The 27,496-nt window shown below is 42.8% G+C and overlaps 1 protein-coding gene across 1 annotated transcript in view; it reads right to left on the bottom strand.

Moving 5' to 3' along the window:
• ST8SIA1 (ST8 alpha-N-acetyl-neuraminide alpha-2,8-sialyltransferase 1) overlaps positions 1–27,496 on the bottom strand; it is a 108,059-nt gene that overhangs the window by 24,461 nt on the left and 56,102 nt on the right. The gene's annotated exons all lie outside the window — the stretch shown is intronic.

The following is a 27,496-nucleotide window of genomic DNA, read 5'->3' on the forward strand; positions in this document are numbered from 1 at the left end:
TATTTCATCAGCCACAGTTTATTATAGATTCAATTGCCTTTGGAAACAGCTACAGCTTTTGGTAGGATGTTTCTCTGATTCCACTGATCTCCTTTTTCTCTGTCCTTTAGTGATGTCTTTTAGTAATTTCCTGTTAACTTTTCTTAAGGCTGAGAATGCCACTTAAACTTCTTTTCAACACAATCAAACTGCCAAGGTTTTCCCTCAACTCTTATAGCAGCCTGTACTTAATTTCAATTGCTGCAGCTACAACAATCTTGACCAAAATAATAGAATAGAATGAAGTACAGATACCTGAAATATGCTGGAGCTTTTTCTAATGTCTTCAACTATTTTGGTATCTGTGCAAGTTCTAGTTCCCACACCTTTTTACCCTTCACTAACTTCATTTAAAGGAGACAGTGTAAAAGAAGTAAAAAGCAAACTTTTTTGGTAAGGTAGTAGGAAAGAACTGCTATTTGCTATGACAAAATGATACTTTTGAAAGCCATTGAGTACTTTAGAGCTCTCTATGCATTACCTGAGGAAAATGGAGCAGAACATTTAATTCCCTATTTCTCTTAGTTTCCAAATGCCAGTGATGACACAAGAGCAGAGATATTTATATTATTTAGGAGCAATTTGATGATCGTGGTTGGTGGTTTCCCCTATCACACATCTAAAAATTCCACGGCTCTTTTTTTTTATATAATGTGCCATAACTCTCATTTGGCCCCAGCTCCTCACAATCTGAAATACCATGCAAAAATACCTTTCTCCCTTTTGCTTTCTACCTCAGGGAATGGTCAGTCCCAATGAATTGTCAGAACTGGATGGAGCTTGACTCCAGAAGACACCATTGGCACTTCTTTCAGATTCAGGCAGTACAAAAATAAGCTCCTTTTCTTTAATGCTCAAGGCATTTAATCCTGAATTACAGAAGAAATTCTATCAAAGTACTTCTGACAATCACATTTATACTAAATAATTGCCACGTGCCTTACCTGACTACAATAAACACCAAAGATACAAACACAGATTAAGCCGCTGTTTTGAAGTATTACTAACTAATCAAACAGGAACAAAAGCTATCATTAGTGCCTTGGCTCCCTGAAGCAGCAGTAACATATTACCTTAGAAAAATGTGGATGTGGACCTAAAAGCCAGGCTCAGGGTATTTTTGAGGGAGGAGAGAGGTATGGTCTGGGGTCTACAGAACAGGACACGGGAAAAGAGAATACCTTAAGGGCACCTGTTCGAGAAGACCTAAGTATTTTTCAGACAACTCCAAACTGTAGGTTTGAAAGTAACTAAAAATGTCAGCAGCTCCAAAGAACCTGAGTTTGGCCATGAATCTGTGGAACAGCCACAGCCATAAAATCCCCCTTGAGGAGTGAGTCATGCTCCCAGAAGAATTCCAGACACTGGAATGATCATTCAGGGCTGGTTCCTGACAGACCTTTATATCCCCAGCAGCTCAGCACACATATTCCTAAAGCAGCAGCTCAAACAGCACCAGTGGTGAAATCCAGCTCCATCTTTTCACACACCAGGGCCAGAATCCTTTGTCAGGTGATGTGCAACACTGGGAAGCTCTTGCTGAGCTTTACATCCACAGGCTTTACCCAGATAATGATATGGAAAACAAATACAGTTTTTAACAAGTGACATATCTTTATCTGAATTTGTCTCAGGGCCAGAATTTCCCTTCCTCAGTCTGCTACTCCAGCCCCAGTGCCCAGCACTGCTCTGCTTCACCAGGCTAGGCAGTAACCTTACATGCTCCAGTAAATCCAGCACTTTGCTTGCAATACCAGCCACTCTTTAGACTAGCCTTGTTCTAAAAATCAGACCATTTTTTCTACTTTCCCCCACATCTTCATTTTTATGTTAAAAACGACCACCCTAAGGAGCGCTGTCAAATATGACAAATCCTTTACTTGGAATATACTTTGACATGGAGTAAAAATGCAATCATAAAGATCCTGTCTGGAGACTTTAAACTGACACAATTCCCCCAGTATCCATGGATTTAAACCAGCTTTCATCAACTTGAGATATAGCTCAGTCTTGATGATATCAAATGCCAGATACTGAAAGTTCCAAGGACCACCAGCACACTGCATTATTCAAGAAGCACGCTGTCAACATACAAGTAAAGACAATGACATCATCCGGATGCACAAGGCCATGGATGATTCATCCAGCATAACCATTTGCATTCCTGAACCAGGTTTAATGTACCGGGGAAAATGAGGGATGGCAGCCACTGTGCTGGAGCATGAAGTGAGAAAAATAAAGAGAGCACCGATGCTCTGGCAAAATCAGTCCTGTGTGCTGCGTTCCCGAAGCCATTCCCAGCCCCACTTCCAGCTAAATGGGGCTAGGAGCAGGCAGTGGAAAGCAAGACAATTTGCACCAGAGCATGCTAGTGTGCCTCAGGGATTTCCTTTCCCAGAGCCGGTCTGCAGGAGCACTTCAGCCCACACACACCATCGCTCTCGGCTGGATTCTCCCAGTGCCACCTCTGCGCTCCCAGCTGCTGAAGGGCAGGTGCTGACCTAGTTCAGCTGCACCAACCCGAGGCCCCTGGGTAAGCCCAGCAGCTGGAGCTTTTCCAGCACAGTCTAACTCCAGTTGTTTGGGAACAGCTCCCTTGTAGGCAGCACCACATAGAGATTTCCCCAAGAGTCAGGGAACAAAGCATCACCTGGATTTAGGGCTTCTGCTAGGGCTGGGTCAGGGACAGATGTTCTGGCAGAGCTGAGATGCTGCAAGGGAACCCAAGGAGGAACAGAGAAGATGCAAAAAGCTCCTTGGAAATCCTGCAGTGTCAGCACTGTAAGAGAGGCTGACTTCAGAGGGCTCTTAATGAGCTTCCAGCAGTCCTGAAGGGTTTCGTAATGTCCTGTAACTACCCCAAAATCTGGGATGAAAAAAATCAAATGCTAGACTGTCAGATGTTGAAAAAAAAAAATGAGTAGAAGAAATCAGGGACATCACAGTGTCCTCTTGCCTCTAAACTATGTTATGTGCTATTTAAAAAGCTCACAGATGATCTTAAGCAGCTATCCCTGGCTATACCACAAAATGTATGAGTATATTCAAAATTCACACTCTTGACATGAAGACAAACTTCTTGCTCAGACCAGAGCCAAGAGAGCATTTTCCTTACAAAGTCAAATGTACAGACAACTGAGTGCAGCCACACCATCTTCACTCTAAACCTTGTTCTAAAAATTCTTCCCGAGAGAACAGCAAGAACTTGTGCAAGTTCCCATTTTCAGGACAAGGGTTTTGTACAGCCCTCCTCGTGACACAGAGCTGTGATACTGTAAGAAACTGGCTGTCCCCTGCCATTCAGAAGGACCTGGAAGGCAGCAGAGGGGCAGATTCACAGTGGTTCCAGGTACTGGCTGCAGGAAAAGCCAGGGCAGAGCAGGGTTGAGTTGCCAGCTCAGGCAGGGAGGACCCGAGGAAGGACAGAACTCAGTGCCTCCCTTTGAAGGGTCACAGCAATGTATTCCTCACGCCCACAGGAGGGAATAGAGTCTCGTATAATACCTTTTATAGCACAATCTGTGCACTGTCCACAGTTTTCTACTTTATTTTTACATTTATGCTGACTATAGTGCTGTAGGCTTTCACATGCTTTCAACTTCCACATGCGTACAAGTTCCCACTTAAAACATCCTGCTTGTCATCCTCCTGAGTTTTATTTCCTTTGGGAAAGCTCCAAGACTGAAGTAGCCAACTTCTGATTTACTGTCCTGAATTGGGGAAAAAAGCAGCAGCATTTCTCCTGCAGCCTTCTGACACTTGAGAGCATGTTATATTTTCAGATGTAATTAGCAGTCCATCCCCTCCACATAAATACCTCATAAAAAACCATCATTGCCATGTTTGAAAACCAATGATGATGAAGAATAAAATACTAGGATCACAATATTAAAATGCACATATAAAAAAGTTGTTACCAGTTCAACAATTCTAAATATACAGCAATATTTTCAAAAAAGTTCCCAAATAACTTAAAAACCAATTTGCAATAAAAAGCTCCCTATTTACATTTTTTTAACATTATCCCTGAGCATTCACAGCTAAGCTGTAACTTAACAAGAAATCCAGTATATAAGAATGGCTTATTACAAGCATAATGGAAGAAGTTACTTCCTCATTTTCCTTCCACAAGTCCTCCTGTTTCAGTGCCATGAAACTTTTAAGCATCTGCACTGCTCTTTGCATGTTTCATGAAAGATTAGAGACTGTCCTTAGTGAAGTGCACTTTAGCTATAAAATCAAGAGAATTTTGCTAAGGGTTTTTCTCCTAGGAAAATTCTCCATGTGACTCACATGTCAGGAATTGGCTACAGAAGTAAAAAAAATCTCTCCAATCTATTTTTCCATCTTCATCTATTCTCAAAGTTCCTTGAAACAGTTATATTGTTTAAATTGCTAAAAGAAGATTCAGGTCCTAGTTTCTGTTCATTCTGGGGCAATTTTTCTGCCACGAGAGCCACGTTATTCTCTGCCCTGCTGAACTGCACTGTACATGCTGACAGCCTGGTTTGCCCCACCCTGCTTTATCTTTCAGCAGTGCCATTTGGTTCTCTTTCAACACAGTGACAGCTTTTGGCAGGTTTCTGTTTCCTCGTCCAACAAACAAGCTATTGTGGGAAAAGGATTAAACCAAGATGAAGAATTCCAGTGGATCAGCTTTAACCTACCAAAGTGTTCCTCATATTTTGAACAGCACTGTCCTTTCACCACTTACTCTTTCAAATCAGGAACTGAAAAAGCATCATTGCCAGCGGCAAACCCCCACACACAAAAAAAAAAGGAGACAGGGAGTAGAAATCAAAGTGGCATATTTATAATTTAATTAACTAATTCTGTAGAAGTTCTTGCCTGTCATACGTTCCAGACCTGATGGCAGAAAACTGCCATGAAAAACTGATTAAAACAAACTTCTTCAAAAAGAGAGTGGCTAAAATTAAGAGGAAAACAGTCTGTGCCATTTACTATGATACCCAAATAAACCAGCCAGAACTAATTTTAGTCATTCAACTTTGCACCAAAAACTACATCTCAGAGAGATTATCATGATCTGCAATTAAAAAAAAAAAAAAAAAATTAAAAAAAAATTTTGCTGACCTGGGATCTGACTGACAGTTATTTTTTTTGTTTTTACTTGGGTCTATTTTATATTTTCTTCTAGACTTTCAGTTATCACCACTGCAGACCATTTAGAAAAAGTAAACATCAACTAATTTTTTCAATTACAAAAAATACTATCCTGAGAAGACTGTAAACTGCTTTTGAAAAACACAAAAATTGTAAAGTTTCTTTTTCCATGAATAAGTTATTCTTCTGAAAAATGTACCCCAAACTCTAAACACCTCTAAGAGTGGATTTTGCTGTATTAGTACTGGGGCAAATCACACACATGTCTGCCATGATCAGTGTAGAAACAGGGAATGTTAAGAGCAAAGAGTCCTGGTAACCCTTGAACTGCTGAGCTCAGATGGAAGCCCACCCGTGCTGACTCTGACAGGGCACACACAGCGACATCCTCCCAAGTACCTTGTATTTTCAATGAGGCTGAGTGAAAAAACACTGCATCAACTCCATGTCCCATCAGCTCAACTGGAGATCCAAAAAAGCTCTAATGAGAGCAAGGGAAAACAGCCAGAAGCAGTCATTAAAATGCAAGTAGAGATAAACAGCTCAGAGATGGTGAAACGTGGAAAATGCCAATGTAGTCTAGAAACAAATGCCATCAAAGCAAAGAGACTTCTTTCAAACAAAAGGGTCTGATCCCACACAGAGCCCCTAAATAAACTCCTGTTGTCTCCAGCATACAAGAACACACAGCACAAATCAGATAGGATACCAATTTTCTGCAAGGGAAGCTGTTACTTGATGAAAGAGGACTTACAATCCAGCTGCATCATTATCATAGCAAGAAACTCACCGTGATGAAGTTATCTAAATCTAACAAAGATTAACTCAGCATCACCGTTATATAGATCCCAGATGCACTTCTGAGATGATATATATCACCTTAGCCTGAGGCATTGCATTTATCCTTGTAAATTCAAGGGATGACAGATGGGTCTATTAGGCACCAGCAGTGCACCCTGAACATGTTATGACAAGTAATCTGTTTACAAGCAAGGAATAATCCCTTCTCTAATGCCAGGATCTCACACTGAACGTGCTGCTTCGACAACAAAATCATTGATAACAAAGAAGCCTCCTTTGTTTCTGCAAGGGCAAACACCGACCACATCCAAATCCCTGAAGGGCTGAGGCTGCCCCTCCTACTGAAGGATGGGGCTCACTGATGTGGTTACACACCCGACCTGGACTGGGAAGTGTGTGTGGCACAGAACAATGGATGGGAACTGCTCCCTGGCAACGCTGCTGATGCCATGTCTGCCTCCAGCAGAGTCACTCCAGGACATTCCTCAGCTAGGGCACAACTACCAATTACCCCAGCAGCAGCACTTTGAAACGTGCACTCTCAGGGGAAGGAGCAAAGGAAAGGAAGAGGGACATTTTTCAAGCCTTTTGGAGTCAGTAACAGTCCAGCAGCCTCAGCTAAACCCTGTGCAAGAAACGAGCCACAGTCCCTGAAGGATGACCACTCAAAAAAACTTCCTTGCCCTTTAAATGCTGATGCTCATAAATAACTAATGAAAGGACACGTGTGGAGATGTCTGTCACGCAGGAAGAAAATGGAATGATGAAAATAATTTCCTCACAGTTCAGGAAAAACACTGCAGCTGCAATTGTGGATAAAAACAAAGCCCCATCAGCACAGCCTGAAAATCTGCTTGCACAGCACAAGTGCAGGTGGCCAAAGACCAGGTATAAGAGTGTCTGACCATTTTTTAACTGACATTTTTAACAATGTCTTGCCTAGCAGATGGCCCAGCCTTTTGCCTTTTCATAGTTAACACATTTCTTGAGCTGTTTAACTTCCCTGGCTCTCCAAGAAAATTGCACTGTGCAAAATCATCTTTACCTTGAAATACTTTGAGAAAGTTCTGAAATGAGGTGGCTGCACGGACTTCCACCAGCCAGCAGATGCTAACTACTCACACTGTTCATCATACCCTCGTTGCAAAGCTGGGGTTGCAAGATAAGACAAACAAAAGGCAGAGGCAAAAATGATGCAAAGACTATGCAGATCACTCAGGAACAGGCTGAAGTCAAAGTCATAGAAGGATGCTTTGAGAAGTGCAGCCTGAAAACAGAGGGAAAAATCTCCCAATAAAATATTTAAAGACAATTATGTGGAAAGAAATGTTTAAAGCTAGCAACGTGCAAACCACAAGGGAGTCACAGATTGAGTTTAGTTTATGCAAGAGTGAGAAGGACAAAGGGGACCTAAAGTGACACAGGTTTATATAGAAATACAAACACCTTTCAAAAATCTCTCAGTTCCTTTCTCCAGGCTGAAGGAACAGGGTTTTCATGCTTTGCTAACATCCATCAGCAAAATCTTCTCTCTTTTCTTAATGAATGTTAATCTAGACCCCAGAGGTCACCACTGTCCCCACCAGCCACCTGCTGACCCAACATGACACAGTCAGCTCCATCATCCATCCATCTGCCTCCTATTTCCAGGATCCTAGGGCCACTCCCTGAGAGCTTCATTAAAGAAAAGATGTGCTGGTGCCTGTATTTCTATAAAATTGTTCATGGCAAATGATGACATTCCTTGTTTTCTAGTTGTATCACTATTATCATGCTCAATAAAGGTGTTGGAAATGGTGGTATGGTATGGCCCCAGTACAGGCTCTGCAAGGAAAATGTTGCAGTTCAGGAAGGAAAACAAAGCAAATTGATAAACACTGTTGAGACACCAAATAATATCAAAGAAACATACCTCACACACTGTAACTAAAGCATCAGAGACTATGAGGCAGCTCAGGCGTTTTGATGCTATTTTATGACCCAGCAAAAACAAAAGCCAAAGGAGTGGTCACACTCTAAACCCTCTAAAATTCTGCAACTGCAGAGACATGCAAAACTCCACATTTTTAGGAGACTTTGCAAAGAACTTTTCATACCACAGCTTCTCCAAAGGTCAGGTGTGTAGCAGGACAGATTCAGCCCAGGTGTGGATCTTCTGTGTTTATGTACCTGCCGTGATAATGTGGTTTAATGATCACAGGTGGGAACCTGGCCCAGCCTGTGTTTTTATACATTCTCTACTCCCATTAATCTCTTGGAAATTGCTGCATGGATGGCCAGAATAAAAAAGACAGGTGAGGAGGAAGGAAATGTATGGCTTGTTATGGGATGTGCTCAGCTCCCCAGAGGAGGGGCCCATACATTCCAAGGAAGAGATGGCAAAGGAAATGCAGGGAATGACGCCTCTGAGGAAGGGCACTGTGTTCAAACACTGCACGTGGAAAAGGAGATTAACCAGGAAGAGGTAATGAGTGACAGGCCATCACCCAAGACAAGAACAAGGAAATTGGAATAGCAAACAACAGGAGCAGCAGAGCTTGCAGGCTCGTTGCATTGATGTTAAATCATTTGAAGTGCAGAAACAAGGAAAAAAGGTCAGTCTGCTTCTTATTGGCAATGAGTGGGACTCAGTGCCACGTAAGCACAGTGTCACCCAACATCCATGCTGCTCTCCCCAGAGCCATGTTTCCCATTTCAAATCTTTTAGATTAATCTGCAGGGTGCTGAAACTCACACCCACATCCATGTTCAAACAGATAATGGGGCTCGTGGAGGTTTAAAATTCTGGAACATCCATTGCAGATGAAAGCTCCGGGGAAGAAAAAGCAAGCCTAGCCATTACCTCAGAAGCCTAATTTTGCAAGACTCAGATTTATAAATACATAAATGCATACTCCAATTTAATTTCTCACATGCCATTCAGTGCTAAATGGACGTTGCAACCATGACAGCAAGAGCATTTTTTCTGCTTACGGGAACACCAGCAAAGTAGTAATTAAACTGAGTCAGCTCATGCTTCCTTCCCCATAAACCTCTCCAAAGAACCCTTGTCAGTTGATTTACAGCATAAAGTAAAATCTCATAATGTTTCCTGATAAATTATTTCGTACCAAGTTGTGTTGGTTTTGCAGGGCCTGGTTTTGGGGAGCAGGGGGACCACGGAAGTGGCTCCTGTGAGGAGCTGCTGGAAGCTTCTACCACATCCAGCAGAGCCAATCCCTGACAGCTCTGACTGCTGGCCAAGGCTAGGCCAGCTAAGGATGATGGCAATGCCTCTGTGATAACAGATTTAAGAAGAAAAATCTAAAGAAAGCGGGGCACAGGTTTTTTTCTCACCAAACTGGAGGAGGCGAGAACATGTGCGAGGAAACAACCTGGAGACACCAAAGTCAGTGCAGAAGGAGGGGCAGGAGGTGCTCCAGGGGCTGGAGACAAGGTTCCTCTGCAGCCCTGCTGAGACCAGGCTGGGGCTGCTGAGTCCCTGCAGCCCCTGAGGTCCACGGGGGATGCAGAGATCCACCCACAGCCCCTGGGGATCCATGGGGATGCAGAGATCCCCCCCCAGCCCGCAGCAGAGGTGCCCACACCAGAGCAGGGGATGCCTGGAAGAGGCTGTGCTCCAGTGGGAGACCCAGTGGAGAGTTTGGGCCCTGCTTCCAGGCTGGAGCAGCCTGCCCTTGGAGGACTGCGCCCCATGGAACAGTCATCCACAGCCCAGCAGTTTTGGGAGGGCTTGTGTTGATGGGAGGGACTCATGTCACAGCATGCTCGTGGAGCCACGCTGGAGAAGTTCAGGGAGAGCTGTCTCCATGGGCAGGGACCCCATGGCCTCACAGGGGCAGGACTCTTCTCCCTGAGCAATGAAAGAACTTGGGTGATGAACTGACCAAACCCCCACGCCCTGGCCCTTGTGCTGTCAGTGGGAAGAAGAGAGGAGTTGGGGAAGAAGAGGTGTTTTTAGGGGCTTATCTTCTCATTATCCTCCTCTCACTTTGTTAGTTATAAATTCACCTTTGTGTCTCTAAGTTGAGCCTGTTCTGCCCTTGGAGTGGTTTCTCCTGGTCCTTAACTCATGAAGGACCCTTCATTAAGTTTTTCTCTCCTCTGCCCAGCTGTGGCAGGGGAGGGTGAGCAAGCAGCTTCCGTGGGTGCCTGGCCTTGGACCAGTGTCAAAAGACAACACAAATGCTACACTGCACAGCATTTCTCACCTCCCTCCCTCTTCATCTCCTACTACCCTTCCTCCTCACTTCCCAGCTGTCACATGAACTCTCAGATGTCACCACAACAGCATTTTCCAGACTTCCTTTTTTTATTTTTTGACATCCTCCACAGTAGAGTAATGCACAGGTGGCTCTTACCACAAAACTGATGCACAGAACATGCACAGTGTTTGCATGCTGCCTGCCTGGAAACAAGACCTCAGCGAACAACAAGGAGCTGCCTCACTCCCCATGGAGCCAAGGGCATTCCTATCTTTGCTTCCCAGGAAGCAACGCCCGGCAGGAACGAAAACCTACTGTTGGAACTGAGTCCAAACTCCGTGAGAAAATAAGCTTTGATCATCTTTGGGGTTTCAAACCACAGCTTTCACTCTCAGATCTCTTGAGCACTCATTTACTGACCTTCTTTCATTTCATTTGCACTGAGACTGAGGAGCAGTGAGTGCAGAACAGCATGTCGAGGCCAAGCAGCTCTAATGCTTTTCACCCTCATCACTGAGCTGTCGCATGAAATATTTCTTTCCTGGAGGTACAGCTACACCAGAAGTAAGGCAGACACACCATCCCTTTCTTTGTGACTGCTAAGTGTACCAGACTTCTTACTCTGGCCTAGGACTGGGGGAAGAAAGAGCTGCTTGGAGCAGAAAAGGAGATAAACAAGGACCATGAGCCCTGTTTCAGTCCTGGAGCACAACGAACCAGGTGTTTTTCCTAGCTTATCAGGGCAATAAAAAATTACATTTTCTTTTTTTGGTGAAAGACAGAACATTTTTGGTTATCTGGAGACAAACCACTTGATATTGAAAATAGCTTTTTCCTATCCATTTTTAGCTGGCATGGCTGTTGTGTAATTCAGGGATCCGCTTCCCACTTTTGCTGATTTAAAAACAGCTTCACTGTAAGCTCTCCCTCATTCCGTGCCAGGAAACTCTTAGAAAGATAATCTAAGCTTCTGCAGTGCTCAGGCAAACAGGCTGATGCCACTTGACTGAAAAACTTATCCTCTCTGTGGAGCATTCATAACTATGGGCTGTGATGTTCCCTCCAGAATCCACGGCGTGACCTAACCCATCTGTCCTTCCATCACTCCTGAACAACTTGAAACTCCCTGCACCTGGGGTTTTGTCCCACAAATCACCGCTGACTTCTCACTTTCAATGCACTTCAGGGGTGATTCTTTTTAAAACCCAGGGGTTATGATGCTGGCAGGTGTGACAGACTCGGAGCTCCACAGGGACAACCCTCCCACGTCTGATGGGTGGCTGTGAGGACAAGACCAAAGGGTGTCTCTCTAAAAGAGGTTACAGGTCACAGTGGAAAGCTAAACAGAGACAGCTGGAGGGATTTTCACAATTGCTAGGGGCTCTGACTCACATTCAGTCCAAGATGATTCAAAATGTAACGACCTGCTCCCCAAAATGTTTGTTCTCACCTCATGCTAGGGGTTACAAACTCCAAGGAAAACCAGGAAAATGAAACTTGGAAAGGCTGGTTCAACCCAAAGCTCTGCAACTCTGCTAAAGCAACACCTGGAGATGAATTGAGCCATGGAACATGCACCAAACTCCACAAATTCCATCTCAAATCAGTAGCAAGCAGCTAGCAATGGGGCACTTCAATCTGTGTACAGCACTGGGTAAATAATTAGAATTATAACAGGAAAAAGTATTCTCTTATTTCAGAGCAGAACTGAGCAACCAGCTGGTGGAGATTAGGATCTCCCAATGTCCCACACAGAGGATAAAAACCTCTTGTTTCACTTCTAGAACAGGGTGAAAGAGGAGTTAGGCACTGCTGCCACACATGAGCTGTCTGTCTGTCCTGCCCAGCCACCAGCTCTTGGGCTTCACGTTTGCTCTGAGCCTGCAATTGTCAGGTGCTCCTTTCAGTTCTCAGTGCTCAGCTGCAAGATTTGTATTCTAACCCTCACATTTTGACCAGGTTAAGCTGTTCTCACTAACAGTGAAGCTGTGAAACTGCACCCATGCTGGACATTTACATCCAAGGAAAGGTAAAGGAGCTTTTCCTCATACTCCCACTGCTCCAAGTGTCCCCTGGCAAGGGCAAAATGAAGCAGCAGGAAATAAAAAATGAGATACCAGAGCCCTTTTTGATACTACAAGTGCTGCCACACACGTTACTGACTGTCTGATTCCTTGAGAAAGGAATGCTGGTGTTTTGGTGGCCAAAAGCCATTACTGGTTTATGGGAAGTGACCATAATGTAAGGTTACAAAACACGAGGCAGCCTGCCCTGCTATCCACCATAAAAATATCCAACCACACTCTCTAAAGAAATCACATGAATTCACAGGCATAGGCAGTGGAAAACATACACAAAGTGAGAGGCTTTTGGAAACACTAAGGTTTCTATCAATGTTAGTCATTGCCAGAAGGGCTGTCTTAGTTATTCTGTAGTTCATCATTGATTAAAAACAAGAAATTACCATTTCAGGTAATAACCAGCAGCTTCTGGCTCCTACTAAGTTCAGTTTTTGTACAAAACAAAGCCAAATTCTGCTTTTAATTACAGAATTCCAAATCCAGTGTAACTGATTTGGGAGACAGAACACTACAATGATAATAAAAGGCTTTAAAATAAAGTTTGTCTAAGAGTTTGATTCAGAGTTTTTCTGCTTGATGACCTAAACTGATGGGAATTAGGCAACATTTTTATGGGCCCTTCCATTCCAAATCTTGAGATGCATATATATTCAGCAAAGATGCTTTCTGAAGTGCAATACAGCAGCTGCAAACACTGTTCACCAGGTAAAGCAGCTTCTCCTGTCTTGGAGAGACTGGAGAGGATTGGTTTTGGAGGAGGACTAAAGCAAAGTTCAAGCTACTTTTAATACATTTGGCCAAAACCACAAATAATGCTGGAGTGTAGGATTTCTGTAACAACAACTTTCCCAATGACACCTATTTTTCTGAAAAATGCTCAGAAATTATTGACCTACATTTTTAAGCAGTACAGGCTCGTTTATGTAATAGATTTCTGTAATAATTTGTATTTGGCTATATTTGGCTGTGGACAGCTGGAAAGCAGACACAAGTGCAGATAATTTAAATGGCAAAGGAAATGGAGAACCTCCCTCTAATTAAGGGCTATGGTATGAAATGGACTTCTGCTAATTTAAATAACCAGATTTAGTTCAGTGCTACCTCCATCACAAACGAAGGGTGCAGTAAAAAACACAAAAATTTACCTCCCAAGTGAGGTGAATCTGGTCCTCCAGAAGTGCTGCACACACCTCCGTTTTGAGGAAGAGCAAAGGCAGCTCCCAACACTACCACTCATGGATTCCAAACAAAGCCTGTTGTTTGTAGGGCCTGTTGTTGTTGGCTGCCCCACTCAGGCACAAGGGATGCCATTAAATTCTGCTGGGGAAGCACAAAGGCACAAGCTGAGCTTTGGCAGCTGAGAGAGAGAGCTATTGCAGAACTGTAGCCGTTCAGATGGTGAGAATTAGTGTAGCTCCCCTGGCTTCCCTAGAGTGATATGGCTGTAATGCAGCAGCTGAGGATGCTGTCCATTATCTGCATGGCTAATCCAGCCAGATCTCTGAGTCAAGGCTTACGTGGCATGAAGCATGCTGCTTAATATATAATTTATCAAGAAGAGACTCATAGATCATTTCTGCATCAACTCACAACTCAGAGCTAAGTGAATATGGCAGAGCAAATAAACCAAGATCAGAGTTATTAGGAGGGCTACTAAGCGATCCAAAGCCCACTGAGTGATCCATGTGCACATCAAAAAGTCATTGGAATTATTTGATTGTTGAAATGACCCATGTTGTGCAATTTGAAAGCAGTTTGTTATGAGCACTGAACACTCCATATTCAAGCTGTTCTCATTCAAAGTCCACAGCTGCGGCAAGATGGGATAGAGTTGATGAATTCCTACCTTTATAAACAGTTTGCTCTTAAAACTCTTTATTCAGCTACCCTTCCCCCCTCCTTTATTTACCCTAAAATTCAGGCTAAATTTACAGAAAATATTTAAAAAAGAAACCTTATCTCTTGTGAGCAAGTGTACAAAGGGAGGGGAAAATCTAGGTTGGAACCAGCTTTTCTCAGCAAGTGGAAGGATATGCACAGGAAACCAGTGACAGCATACACCTGGATCTGTTAGTGAGCCACCCTTCTGAAAGCTGTCCCTCCATCCTGTCCTCTTCCTTGAGGCTGCTGCTGCCAGGGCAGCTTGCAGGTACTGATCACAGCCTAGGATGCAGCCTGTGCCAAACTGCACTGGAGGAAAGGTTAAGCACCTGATGAGCCATTCCCAGAGACGCTTGCCAAGGGGCTGCAGGAGGGCTCTCATGGTCTGTCAGCAGCACTGACAGAGTTGGGTTCCCTCCACACAGATCTGGAGTTACATCTTCCCTGAGGGAAGGGGGAAAACACAATGCAAGAAAGAGGAGAGGCAGATCTGGGGTTTAAATCTTTCTTATCTGCCAGCACCCCCATCCCCTGCCCCCAAGCTTTTCCTGCACCTTGTTTGTGCCTGCCAGTGCACCCCACTCCTCCCTGGTTTCAGCAGCAGCAATTTTCACTCCCTGGGGCTGGGAAGGAATCACTTGGCTACTTGGACTTGGCTGATGGATCAGCTATCCCCCATCTCCTCCACTGAAAGTGAGCCTGGACACCCCATGCACACCCCCAGCCAATGTTACTTTACACTGAAAGGCAGAATAAATGGTTGAATAAAGGATAAACCAGAAAATGGGAAATAGATTACCTAATAGGCCAGCTCAACTTAACAACTTCACCCTGTTTACAAAGGCAAAACCAGTCTCACTTAGCTCTAAGCAGATGTTCTTTGAGCTCTAACCAAGGTCATCAGGAGCTCCACAACTACTCAAAGAACCAACCCCTTTCTTGGCTGTTCTTGGCCAGTACAGCCAATTTCTCAATAAATGATCAAAAGCAAAAGATCTTTGCTGACACCTCAAAGTTAGCACACAACATAAACCCTGCTTCCCAGTTTCTGCTCTTGACCACCGGAATGCTGCTGCCACTACTAACACAGAGTGTCCTTCAGGGAATGAGAAGCCTTTATGGATACTGCAAGGTAAGTAAAATTAATATGGAAAATTGTGGTTCAGGGCTTTTCATACCTCTAAACATTATCTAAACATTGCCAGCAGAGCCTCTGTAGAGCCACCTCAAGACAACAAAACACAATTTGGAAGCTGTCAAACATGAATTCCCTTCATGTGAAGAAGGAATCAGTCCCTTAAAAGGCAGTTCAACTCTACAGGACAAAATTTTCCTTTGCAACTGCTAAGCACACACAGGATAAAAAAACCCATTGATAACTCACACCCACTTTATTCCAAGTAAATAATTTTAAATAATTAATCACCACGACTATTATTTTACTTTTTTTTTTTCTCCCTTGGGATCCCAGGACTGTCGCTAATGGTGGTTATTTAAGGCTTCACGTCACAGAGACCTATTTTCATGCAAGGTTGCAAAGGGCAAAATGAGAGGAAGGGCAAACAGTACTGCAGAACTTAGCTGACCCAGCGACATCCAGGAACACTGACAAACATAAAAGGAGGATGTTGAAAGTGCTTCTCTGCTGCGGCTCCTCAGTGATGGTAGAAAACTAAAAGAAAGAGACACGTCCCTGATGGGCATCACTGGCTCCCAGGAAATTAGGATGCTCAGGGTCCTGCCACCCCATGCCAGAGGAAAATTCCTTAGACAGAAAGTTTGTCACTTGATGTGCACTTCTGCACCTGAAGAAAAAGCACCAGAGATGAGAGCCAAACACTGCAGTACCCTGACAGCGTGTGAACAGCAATTAGCAACTCTGTGGACAGAAACAGATTTTCTGGCAGGTCTCATTAATCTCTTTATGCAGATTTAATACTCATGAAAGAAACTGTGTGAGTGGGAGAGAACATAAATTCTTCACATGAGGTAATTCACCAGACATCTCTGATCAACGACTGAGCAAAAAAACAGGGATATGCTGCTCTGGACTTCACTGGCTCACTGCTGGACTGTGACAGCTCCCTTGAGTTTTCTGTTGTCCTGTCTGAGAATGAGGAACAGGGCTATTTCATCCACCTCCCCAAATGTGTCTCTGAACCAGTCTGTAAACAGCAGCGTAACTCACAACTCTACAAAAAATTCACCTTCTAAAGTGGGAGATCCAATCTTTTAAACCACGCCCCACAAACAAACCTTTTGGTCCCTGCTCTCCATGACAGGGCCAGCAGCCTTTCCCAAAGGCCAACTCAAACCTTGTCCCTTGCTGCCACACATGCCTTCATCCCAAAAGCTCCACAGCTCTCCTGAAGATTCCTTCCTGCCTGACACAGAAGGGTGAGATTCAGTGGTCATGCCCTGGGAGGCTGACTGGGACAGGACAGGGGTGGACTCCAGCCAGGACACAGCTGGGAAGGAGCTGCATTTTTGAAGTGCCTCTGTTTTCCCCAGCAGTACCCAGGCCCCTTTGTGCCAATATCCACACTTGGATTTAGAGCTGTTCTACCTGCAAGCACCTGCTGGTCCATGCCTGCATCCCACAGGGGGATGACTGAGAACAGAACACAACCAGCACTCCTGGGATTCCCATCTGCTTGGCACATCCCTGCTAAGTCCAGCTGGGCCACTCCAGAGTGAACTGAGCTTACCTGATCCTTGTAGGGGTGAAAGGAAGAGCCTGAGCAGAGGATGAGCTGCCTCTCTCCTGGAATGAGCCCTTCAGAGACCACTGAGCTCTGCTGGCTAACACTGCTGTGCTTTACATCCCTGAAAGCACCTGCATCTGTCCATGCAGCATGTTCATGTTCTGATCAGCACAGAAGCTCCACCTCTGACTCAGATTTACAAGGCTTTCCCCTGGCTATTCATCCTTCCTATCTTCCACAAATAACAGCAGCACTGATGCCAGGTCTTCACTGTACACAACTGACAACCTCTGATATATATCTTGTGTTACAAAGCCCAGCTCTCACAAAAGTGATCACTGCAACTGCTACGTGTTTGGTTGCAGGCTTTTTAAAAATTTGTTTTATAAGTCAACTGCTTTCTTAAAATATTAAGCTTAACTGTTACTGTTTTCTCCCCATTGCTGCTGCTCAACAAGCCCATTGTCAGGATACATATCTGGCTAATTCTTGGACTGCCTTCTTCCCCAAACACTAGTCTGGCATAACCATAATAGAAGGGAGGACAGACTGATCAGAAATATCTGAAAAGCAACTCTCTGCCATATCAAGAGCAAGTTTAATTAGCCTAATGAATCTAAGAATCACACCCTTTACCTCATAGAGTGCAAGTAGATCTTTCAGTTACTGAGCTGACCATCATAAAAAGAAAAGATAACTGAGTCATGTTTCATAATTTTATCCAAATAATCTATTTTGTCTTTTATTCTTTTTGAAAGTCTTTACTGTTGTCATTGGGAGTGAGTAGAAAAGTGCTATGAGTATGTCTACAGACCAGATTTCAAGTTTTTTCTAAAAACTGCTGAAGTAGTATATGGGCTGCCAGGACTGGGCTGCCCTGCTTGAGCAGAGGCTCATCTCCAGGGTCCCTCACAATTTATGCCATTCCATGATTTTGTGTATCCTCCTCAAGCTTAGCTTTACAAAAATATTCCAACCCAAACCTGCCAAGGTGGCAGCTGCTTTCACTGTGCATTTGCAGCGCTGACAAGACTTGGGTAAGTCAGCTCAGTAATGCAAGTCTCCAGAGAGTTAGATGAATTTAACAAATTACCTGCTTAGATGCGGGGATTTAAAAGTCTACCCACCTACAGTGTTTAGCCAGTCTCTGCCTGGGATGGGGTTGGAAAAGGTAGCATTAGATGAGTCACTCTTACTTGGACAGTAAATACAACCTGGTGTAAGTCTACACTGCTGATTTACAGTACTTAATTACTGGATAGTACAGGAGAGCAGAGACTGAAGCTGGTGAGAGATCAGAATGAGGAAGGAAATCTTGACTGAAGTTTTAATGAGTCATGATCTTTTAAACCACAGGATGAACTTTTGCCATGGAAACAATGACATGCTCAGCTCCCTGTTCTAACACTGTGCCTCGTATCAGTGCTACTCAGTGCCAACCTGCTGTATGAAACAGGCAGGGCACTGAAAAATTTGGCTAAGAGTATTCTGAGTACAAATTCAGCACTGCTACTAATTAGAAACACTGCTCTGGGCATAAACCCAGGCAAAAACACTCTCTTGTTTGTAAGGAAGGCCTGCCAATAGTAGCAGAAGTAATAATTACCACACAAGAATCAACACCCTCCCACAACATAATAGAATAAATTAATTAGAAATGAAAGAATACACATATTTTTAGAGAATCACAGAATGGTTTGGGTTGGAAGGGACCTTAAAGGTCATCTGTTTCCAGCCCCGCTGCAATGGGCAGGGACACCTTCCACTAGACCAGGCAGACATTTTGCACAGTTTGCTATCCCTGTAGAAAAAGCAAAAAAAGGAACATTCTAGTCTGAAAAATTAATTTCTTTTTCCTTCTAAATACAAAGTATCCATATCCCCTTAGGCAAGTCAGTTATAGGGCTAGCACAAGTTAAAAACAAGAGTAAGTGAAGTTAATGTGGTTAAAAACAATAGTAAGATTTCCTGTACAAAAATCTCAAACTAGCTAAAATGTCTTATTTTAAGACATTTGAGAAATCTCTTGTGTATTGTTCCAAAACTCATGTGAAATACCCTTAACTTTAGTGTGCAATTTGACTTAAAGAGTCAGAACCTTAAGGGTCTGAGTTTAGCACCCATCCTGCCTCGGTGAGAAGTGCACAAGTGATCCAAATACAGACAGCTGCCAAAATCAGCAATGCCAAATCTTCCAACTCTATGTCCACACACCCAAGGGAGAGTGTTAAAATTACTCTGCTGGAGATCTCTTCTAGCCCCACTTTACAGCTCCATCTTTTATTAGCTGTTGATAACTCAGCTCAACATTGCAAGCTGTCCACACACTCTGATCTGGCTTTGCATTCTAATTTTTCAAATTTAAACTCATGGAAACCTGAGCTTATTTTATGATTATTCCCCAGATATTCAGGCTTTAATTAACACAAGTAAATGCGCTGAAAACTTTCAGTCTCACAGGGATGACTAAATTGACAGGAGGTAAAGCTCAAACCAACACCACATCCCTTGAAATGTCCTGTGTGGAATTAATGAGAAGTCTTTGTGGTTATTTTTAGTCAGAAAACACAACCAAAAATTGAATTAACAGTTCTCCTTGTTCACAAATAATCACAACAGCCTCTCACATCCCATCCTAAAATGCAGACATCTCTGTTGTGTGTTTTCTCCACTGACATTTGGGAGAACTGAGACACACCAGGAGCACCACAGACAGCAGGACCTGTCCTTCACTAAGCTGGCTCCCCTGACACCATCACCCCCATTTTGAGCTCCTCCTGCAGAGGAATTCCTGCTGTTAAGCTCTCTGGAGGAAGATGCAGATGAACTGATGTCCCTTTAGGCCACACACTGCAGGTTTATTTTAATCTGTCTACAGCACAAAATCTCACCTGAGCCCCAGGGAAACCATTGGAGCAACACCCTGCAACCACAGCTCACTGCCTCGACTGCTCAGAGACCCCCTTCAGAAATTCAACTAACTCAGGAGAGAAAAAGCAAAGTTTTTGGGTAAAAAAACCTCCAAAACTTGTCTTTTTCTCCCTGCTGTGTCATGTTGAAATGTCGGCTCTCATACATATTCCACCCATTTTGCACTTACACAGCTACCGAATTGTTCATTCTGTCAGCCTGCATAAAGTGAAAGAGACATCCAGACAATAAATTCAGAACATTCCCTCCAGAGACCTCTTTATGAGAAGTAATGAGCCTGTGGGTAGAGCTGCTCAACACTGTCTTCTCCCACTTGCCTGCCTCTAAGTTGAACAACACATTCTAGAATGGTCAGAACCAACCTGTTTACAAGGATTTTTATGGAACATAAATCAATCAGGACCAGCAACTCACAACTTTCCAAGACAGACTTGGAAATGCGGCTTTCATATTTTGCACACCTTGGCTTTGAAAATAGGTTTTAATCCCTGCAAATACTTCTCCCTCAATGATGGTGCCATTTAACTTCTTTGTTACCTCCTAGGAAGGGCCTCCTGAGCATGGAGACATTTCTTCAATGTTTAACCATTTCCACTCTCTTTCTGTGGACTAAACTAAGTCAGGATAACTGATTTCTTCTGCCCTGGATTTCCCTCACCCCATGCCCTGACAGAATTATAGAATCATTAAGGTTTGAAAAGTCCTCTCAGATAATCAAATCCAGCCATCAACCACCACCATTTTCACCATCAAATCATATCCTCAAGCGACATATCCACACATTTTTTTAACACTTTCAGGGATGGTGTCTCCCCATGGCTATCTGTTCCAATGTTTTAAAACATTTTCAGTGAAAAAAAAATCTTTCCTAGTATCCAATTTAAGCCTCTCCTAAGGCACTGCTTTGTTTTTTGGTTCTTTTTTTTGCCATCTCTTAAGAACATGTGGAAAAAAAGTCCCAAAATTCTTCTTTAGTGGTTCTGATATTGCTCTATTTATTTATAAACTCCTGAAAAAACCTTTCTCAAGATTCATCTACCTTCTGAAGTTTGTGAAGCACTATAGTGTTTTACACTGGAGAGTCTATTCCCCTAAAGGACTCCACACGAGCATATCTCTTTCCATTCATCCTTTCCTTCGGCATCTATTCCAAGTGCTACTTAAAATTAATTCAGCCTTGTCAGGTGCTCATATCATTCCGAGCAGTCCCCAGCTGTTTAATGAGAAAACAGACCCTAATTAATCCCTCTGACAGCTATGCTTTAAGCTAAAGCTTTTGGCCTGCTATCCACAAGGATAATTTCTACACCCCTGTGCCCATCTCCTGAATTTGCAGGTTTTCTTGAAGGTTTATGGGATCACACGGCTGCAGATGCTGCAAACTATGGAAGTTATTTAGAGACAGGAACAAATGAAAAGGTGGGAATGTCACAATCTGGCAGATTAGAGCAGTAGCCATTTTCTGTGTTCTCATTATCTGCAATCATTCAGATTGCAGGATGCCTTGTATCTCCATTTAAAAGAAAAAAGGAAAATATATTTGCTTTCCAGTCAGTATCTGAAAATATACAAGAGATGCAATACTGCTAAAACCATCAAGGTTAACACTAAAGACTGCAAAGAAAGACTGGTTACCTAAACATGGATTAGGCACTTAAAAATCTTTGGAGAAGTTACTCTGAAAATACCTGGGTGGTCCATACAAGACACTAAAGTACTCCAATGACTTCGAAGATCTTAGTCACATACTTGAATATAAGGCACTTGATTAACTATTCCACATATTGGTATTTGGATTTAGAAGCTCTCATATCAAGTCCTACTGCAGGAATAGAAGGATGAAAAAAAACCTGACGTTAATTAGAAGCATGATTTGCTCAGGGACATATACAGTTTTCCCATTTCACAGGCCTAATAATGGAAAATCAGACAGCTGGTTGTCTCTCTTTGGTAGTGCTGGCAGACTCTTGGACACAGTGGTCTGAAGAAAACACCAGGAGGTGGGAGAGGGGGGAGGAATGAAAAGGAACAGTCTTCCTGCCATAGCTTGCCAAGAAAATGAAAATGTGTGAGACAATGTGTTAATGAATATCCCCACAGATGAGCAAGCACTGGTGATTTTGGTAAGACAAAGATTTTACAATTAAAATGTCATTCATAATGGAGCTAACAAGGATTATCATCAAAATCCCAGACAAGAAACTTATAAATGCATGTGTAAAGTAATGCATCCTGTTCCTCTCCAATCCTACAATAAACACACAGTAGAATTGAAATTTGAGGATATTTCAATCAGAAATCCAAATGGATTATTTTAATCCTGGTATCTTCCATCTCTACTTTGTGACAACTACTAATAAAACATTTATTTTCAAGAAAAAGCATCAAACAATGACTTCATGAGATCTCATTTATAATTTCCCATTTCCATTGCCACATCAATTTGCCCTTTAAATTAGTGTAAGATGGAGACTTCTGTAGGTTCTCTGGGAAGTTCTTCCTAACATCTAGCACTCACTCCCACCAGTGAGGTACCATCCCTAAGGGTACCCTGAGAAAACTTTCACTGTTCTCCTCAGTCTTTCCTTCTCCCTGATTAAATAACTTTTCCTCCAAGTTCCCATTTCCCTAACCCAAAATTCCACCCCATGGCAACAGTGCCTGACCCTTCTCTTTGGAGCCACTGGTGCATTTTGAGATGCCTCTAAACCCACCAGTCCTTGCCTTAGGGCTGAGGGCTCCTGGACCTCCTCCTCCCTGCTCAGTGCTCTTCTTGTGCTTAAAGAGTAAAAGCCCCTGGTTTAAACAGGCTCAAAGCATGGCTGCAATAGCAACAAACTGCTCCAATCACAGCAGGACTTTTTTCCAACTCCAGGTATTTCTGTTCATCAGCTAAGAAAACACAAAAGGAAACCAGAAATTCTGGAATTGTTCTTTCCTGGCTATGCCTTTGGCCTGGTGGTAGCACTCGGCCAGTCCCCTCCATCCCCGCAGTTTTGCTTCCTTTTCTGTTCAAACAAGGACAAAAACAGATGTTCCACACAAAAAGAAAGTAAGGCAACATTTATAAATGTAAAGGTTTTTAAATAAACTTTGTATTAGAGAAGGGGAAAAAAATTGATTACCAACAAATGGGGCTTCAAGCAACCTCCATATACAGAAATTTATCACAGCCTTGCCTCCTAAGTAGTATTGCCCAGAAATATTATCCCCTTGCTGTTGGCACAGATGTTCAGAGACTCTTGTAGAAGAACATAAAATGTGATTTAAAAGAATTATTCTTTTCTCTTTGGACTTCTTATCAATGAAATAATCTGAAATAAATTTTGATACCAGGAATGAAAAAGGAACCTCTATATGAAGCATTTAAAATCTGTTGACTACTTGACTTTACAAGGAAAGATCTTCCCATCACTTGACTTGTAGAGAAAGGACAAGGTAAGCACAAAGGGTTTTCCTTCAAGAACATATTTTATGGGTGGTTTCTACCTTTCTTTTTCTGATCTTTTGCAATTAGAAAAAAACAGTGTAACTACCTAGGAACAGAGCATGTCATTTTTACATGGAGACACACTGAAGAGAAATTCTCATGAAACATTTTCATGAGTGTAAGCAACAGGCATAATACTGTACATTTGTTTGATCGAAGATGAAGGAAGCTTTTATTAAATCAAATCATTGCTTCAATTCCATCTTTTTATTCCTAGTAGTCTAAATCAGTTGGATTCAGAGATGTCTTCAAGACTGAATCCAGGAAAGATTATTAGCTGTCTCTAAAATGTAGGGGACACTGGAAAGCAAATGTAAGCCCACTCAAAATCCATGGGAACCTAATAAACAGCAGTGATATTTAACTGGCATTTGCAAGCTGAGAGGCAGAATCATTGCATGTTAGCCTTTAGTCTCATTCCTTCATCATGGTTTAGTGCAAGACACTGGATGCAGCAAAAACTTGTCAAATATCACAGAGATCAAAAAGGTGAATTAATTTACTGAAAGGAAAATGTTCCCATTCAGTGATGGAAGTTCATACTTCCACACAGGTCACAGACACACAGCTCATGGGTAAAATACTCCCCAAAAAACATCAGCTGGTCTAAAACTCCCTGAGGGCTGGGAAACATCTATTTGGAGTATTATATCCATGTTATTGATGATGTAAGTGTGCATAGGTTAGACAGGTCAGCATTAGAAAGGAACACTGCTGCAGACAGCATCTGTTTACAGATTGAATTAGAAGCTTAGACAAATTATTATTGAATGACATTTGCAAGAGTTGTTGAAGGTAAGAAATTCATGAAATTGGCTTCTCCTAAACAGCCCAGATCCAGTGACTTTAGAAACAGATAATAATCCACATCCACAAACTCTTTGTGTTTCCTAGTTACAAATCTTATACCATTGGTCAAAAATCAGCACTGTCTCTTAAGCATTTTTATGGTCACTGACTCGTCCCTCTCCACAGCTGTAGACAAGGGTTCAGAATATGGAAACAAACTCTGTAAGTGACATAACCTTGCTGATTTTCCCCAGAGTCTTAAGAATGGCTGTAGGCACACTACAGGTACTGCTACTGCACTGCCTCTTTCCTAGGAGGGACTTAGAGCAGATAGACTTGGAAACAAAATAAAACCCGTACAAATATAAAATAATCTTCTGCCTACAAAGCAGTTCCCTGCAGATGAAGCCAAGCTGAGTAGGATGGTAGGGGAAGGAACTGGAAACATCAAAGAGGTGGGACTGCAGTCCCAAAACAACACTAGAGGGTGGGAGAGGTCACCTTGGCCCCTGGAGCAGCTTTATGCAACATTTCAATCCCAAGTGCAACCTTAACACAGGCTTTGACAGAAAAGTTATGTTTTGAATGCAAAGTGGAAAAAGGTGTTTCACACAGGAGTGAAGGACTGTGAGTTCCAATATTAGCTGAAGAGAGACATCTGTGAAAAGTTTTAGACAAAAAAAGAAACTGGGACAGTCAACACACATCCTCTTACACTGGAAAATTTCTACTACAGTACTTCTGTTGTCAGTTCTCCTCTATTACACTAATTGAAGGTATTATTTTATTATAGCTATTTTATTATATAGAAACCCAAATGAGAAGGACATTCAAAGGGTAGGGCATTCAAACCCAAATGAGAACAGAGCAAAATATTTCACAAGTAAAAACTGTACTGCTTACCAGAACAGTGAAGCCATGATTGACACTGAAGAAGGCTTCAAGCGTCTGCAGCTGTTTGCGGTCCTTCAGCCCAGCCTTTTATCCCCCTGATGCTGATGCACTGCCCCTGTGAGCCCTCTGTCCCCTCTGGGGCTGGTCAGTGCCCCTGGGCACTCCAGGGCTCGTTCCCTTCAGTGCTCTCACCTGTCCTGCACAGCTGGAGCCAGCCAGGGATCAGGCTGGGCCACAGCCCACTCCAAATCACCACAAACTGTGCCTACAACACCTGCACAGTCTCATTTCCTGCTGAAACAGAGAACGAACTTGATCTCTACGTTTTGCAAAAAAGCAATGTTTAGAAGATATTTTTAAAGTCAAGGTACTCCTAGATTAAAATTGTGACTCTTCCATCTTAAGGTGCTAAATCAATAGGGAAATGGTACCTCTGAAATAACTACTGCCAACAATTTTGTTTTTTAAAGGCACTGATTCTGGTTTTAGAGACACACAGAAAATTGCTTTCACATCCCTGCTATGAAAACTTTGCCCTACTCAATATGCATCAGCATAAATTATCTGGTAAGGGTTAATCTTTTAGAAACCATGAATGGTGTTGCAGGACCAAGTCACTAAACCTGCCATAAGACACTTGAGAGACAACTGAGGTGTCAAGCCTCATCAATATCAACATACTTCAATAAGGACAAGAGGAGAGGGGAAGAATGGCAATGAATAATCCCATTATGTGATGCTAGATAACTCACAGCTTATAAACAGATACATCAGTCACAAATATCAGTATCTTTTAATTTCATTGAAGTCTGGATGTATAAGTAACCTTAATTCCTAAAAAGCTTCTTTCCATAGGAGTGATGACAGAGTTGTAGTCTCTTTTTTTCTATTTTAACTTTCAAGATATAACCTTTATTTCCCCACTCTAACTTAACACACAGGAGATAAAATAATTAGTCTGGGCAGCACACAGGAAACATCAGTCAATTATTTAAAAAAATTAAAATGTTTCTTCCTGACCAGGCAGAGGAAGTTTCTGCCAATTTTCAGTGCTATGAATTTGCTCCCTGTGTCATTCTCAGTCACTGTTGTGCATCTCCCCCAATCAATACACATGCACATACATTCCACAATACTCTCTCATCCAAGGTCTTGCACCACAGTAACTGTCCACACACTTTGAAAACTGACATTAATCACAATCTTGTTTTCTTTCTTTCTTTTATTCCCCATTTCCAACCCCCTCCACTCCTCAAGATATCCACCCTCACAGAGTAGCACCTCGCTCTCTCCATCTGCTTCTTCAACCATCTCCTCATTCCATCCTTCCCCTCTTGTTGGAGACTCCAGTGTGGCTCCACAGACTCCTTCAAACATCACAAACTCCTTCCCTTTCCTGCTTAAAAATAGTAACTACCAGTCAGCTTTCTACTCCAGACCATGATGGAGGGGAGGGTGCAAAACAAACATGCCTGAGTTAAATAATCCTCTGTCTTGAAAACTGTAAAACCCTCTGAAAGGTTGTGTTTCACACTGCTCCTCTTCATTTCACCCCAAATGCCATGGCCAAACGGATCTTTTCCTTGATGGGATGTTCTGGCCATTTCATTCCACTTCTTAAATCAATTAGCCACCTACAAGCCACAGCATTTTCAGATTCTCTGTCTTCAGATCTGCTGCCCTGAATAACTCCCTGGTTTTGCCTGGCACCTGGCGCCATCCCCTGCCAGTTCTGCTTGTTTGGCTTTGATCTCATCCCACAGCATTTCTGTGCCTTCCCCTACTCAGGCACCCTCTGCCTGCAGTCAGCTCTTGGAGCTCATTGTTATTATTATTACTCCATTTCCCTCTTGCTTGTCCTCTCTGTTCTACTCTGTCAAAGACTGTCATCTCTTCCACACACTAAACTACAGGACCCTTCAATCCCTGAAAGAGAGGAAAAATATTACATTTAAATACCATCAAACATCCATTTCCAAGCCAGTGCCTTTCTTAAAGCACCTAGCTTTTCTACCATGCATTTCATTTCCCTGCTTTGCTTCCTTTCACAATCCTTCACCGGCCCCAGTACTCACATTATAAATTTCTTTATGCCTAATCATTTCCTGCTCATCCCCTTGGTTCATACTTTTTCTCTTGTGTTTTTCAGTGAACATGGCAGGTTACTACCAGATCTTGTTCTGCCTGAGAACAACCTACCTTATTCCAGAGGATAAACAAAGAACACGGCAATTAAAATTCAGGAAGACAAAATCAGAGAGAGAGAGCACTGACATTTTTTCCCCCCACTCTCATCAGCAACTGACATTTGGAAAATTTCAACCAACTCTAATAAACAACAAAAATTTGTCCCAGTTTCCCAAGAATGCAAAGCTTTTATGATCACACCCTGCCAAGCAGTTCCATCCTAACCCCTTTTATACTCTGTAAGTCAGTATCAAACAAATAATGCACAGACAGTGAGGACTCAGAGGTTTTCTGTGCTGAAACAAAGAGAAACCCAAATCAGCATCTTCATTTTCTGTGGGATGCAGCAGCCAGCTGGCCTGACCAGCA

Source organism: Taeniopygia guttata, chromosome 1A (assembly GCF_048771995.1).
Source record: "Taeniopygia guttata chromosome 1A, bTaeGut7.mat, whole genome shotgun sequence".
Taxonomy (NCBI): Eukaryota; Metazoa; Chordata; class Aves; order Passeriformes; family Estrildidae; genus Taeniopygia; species Taeniopygia guttata.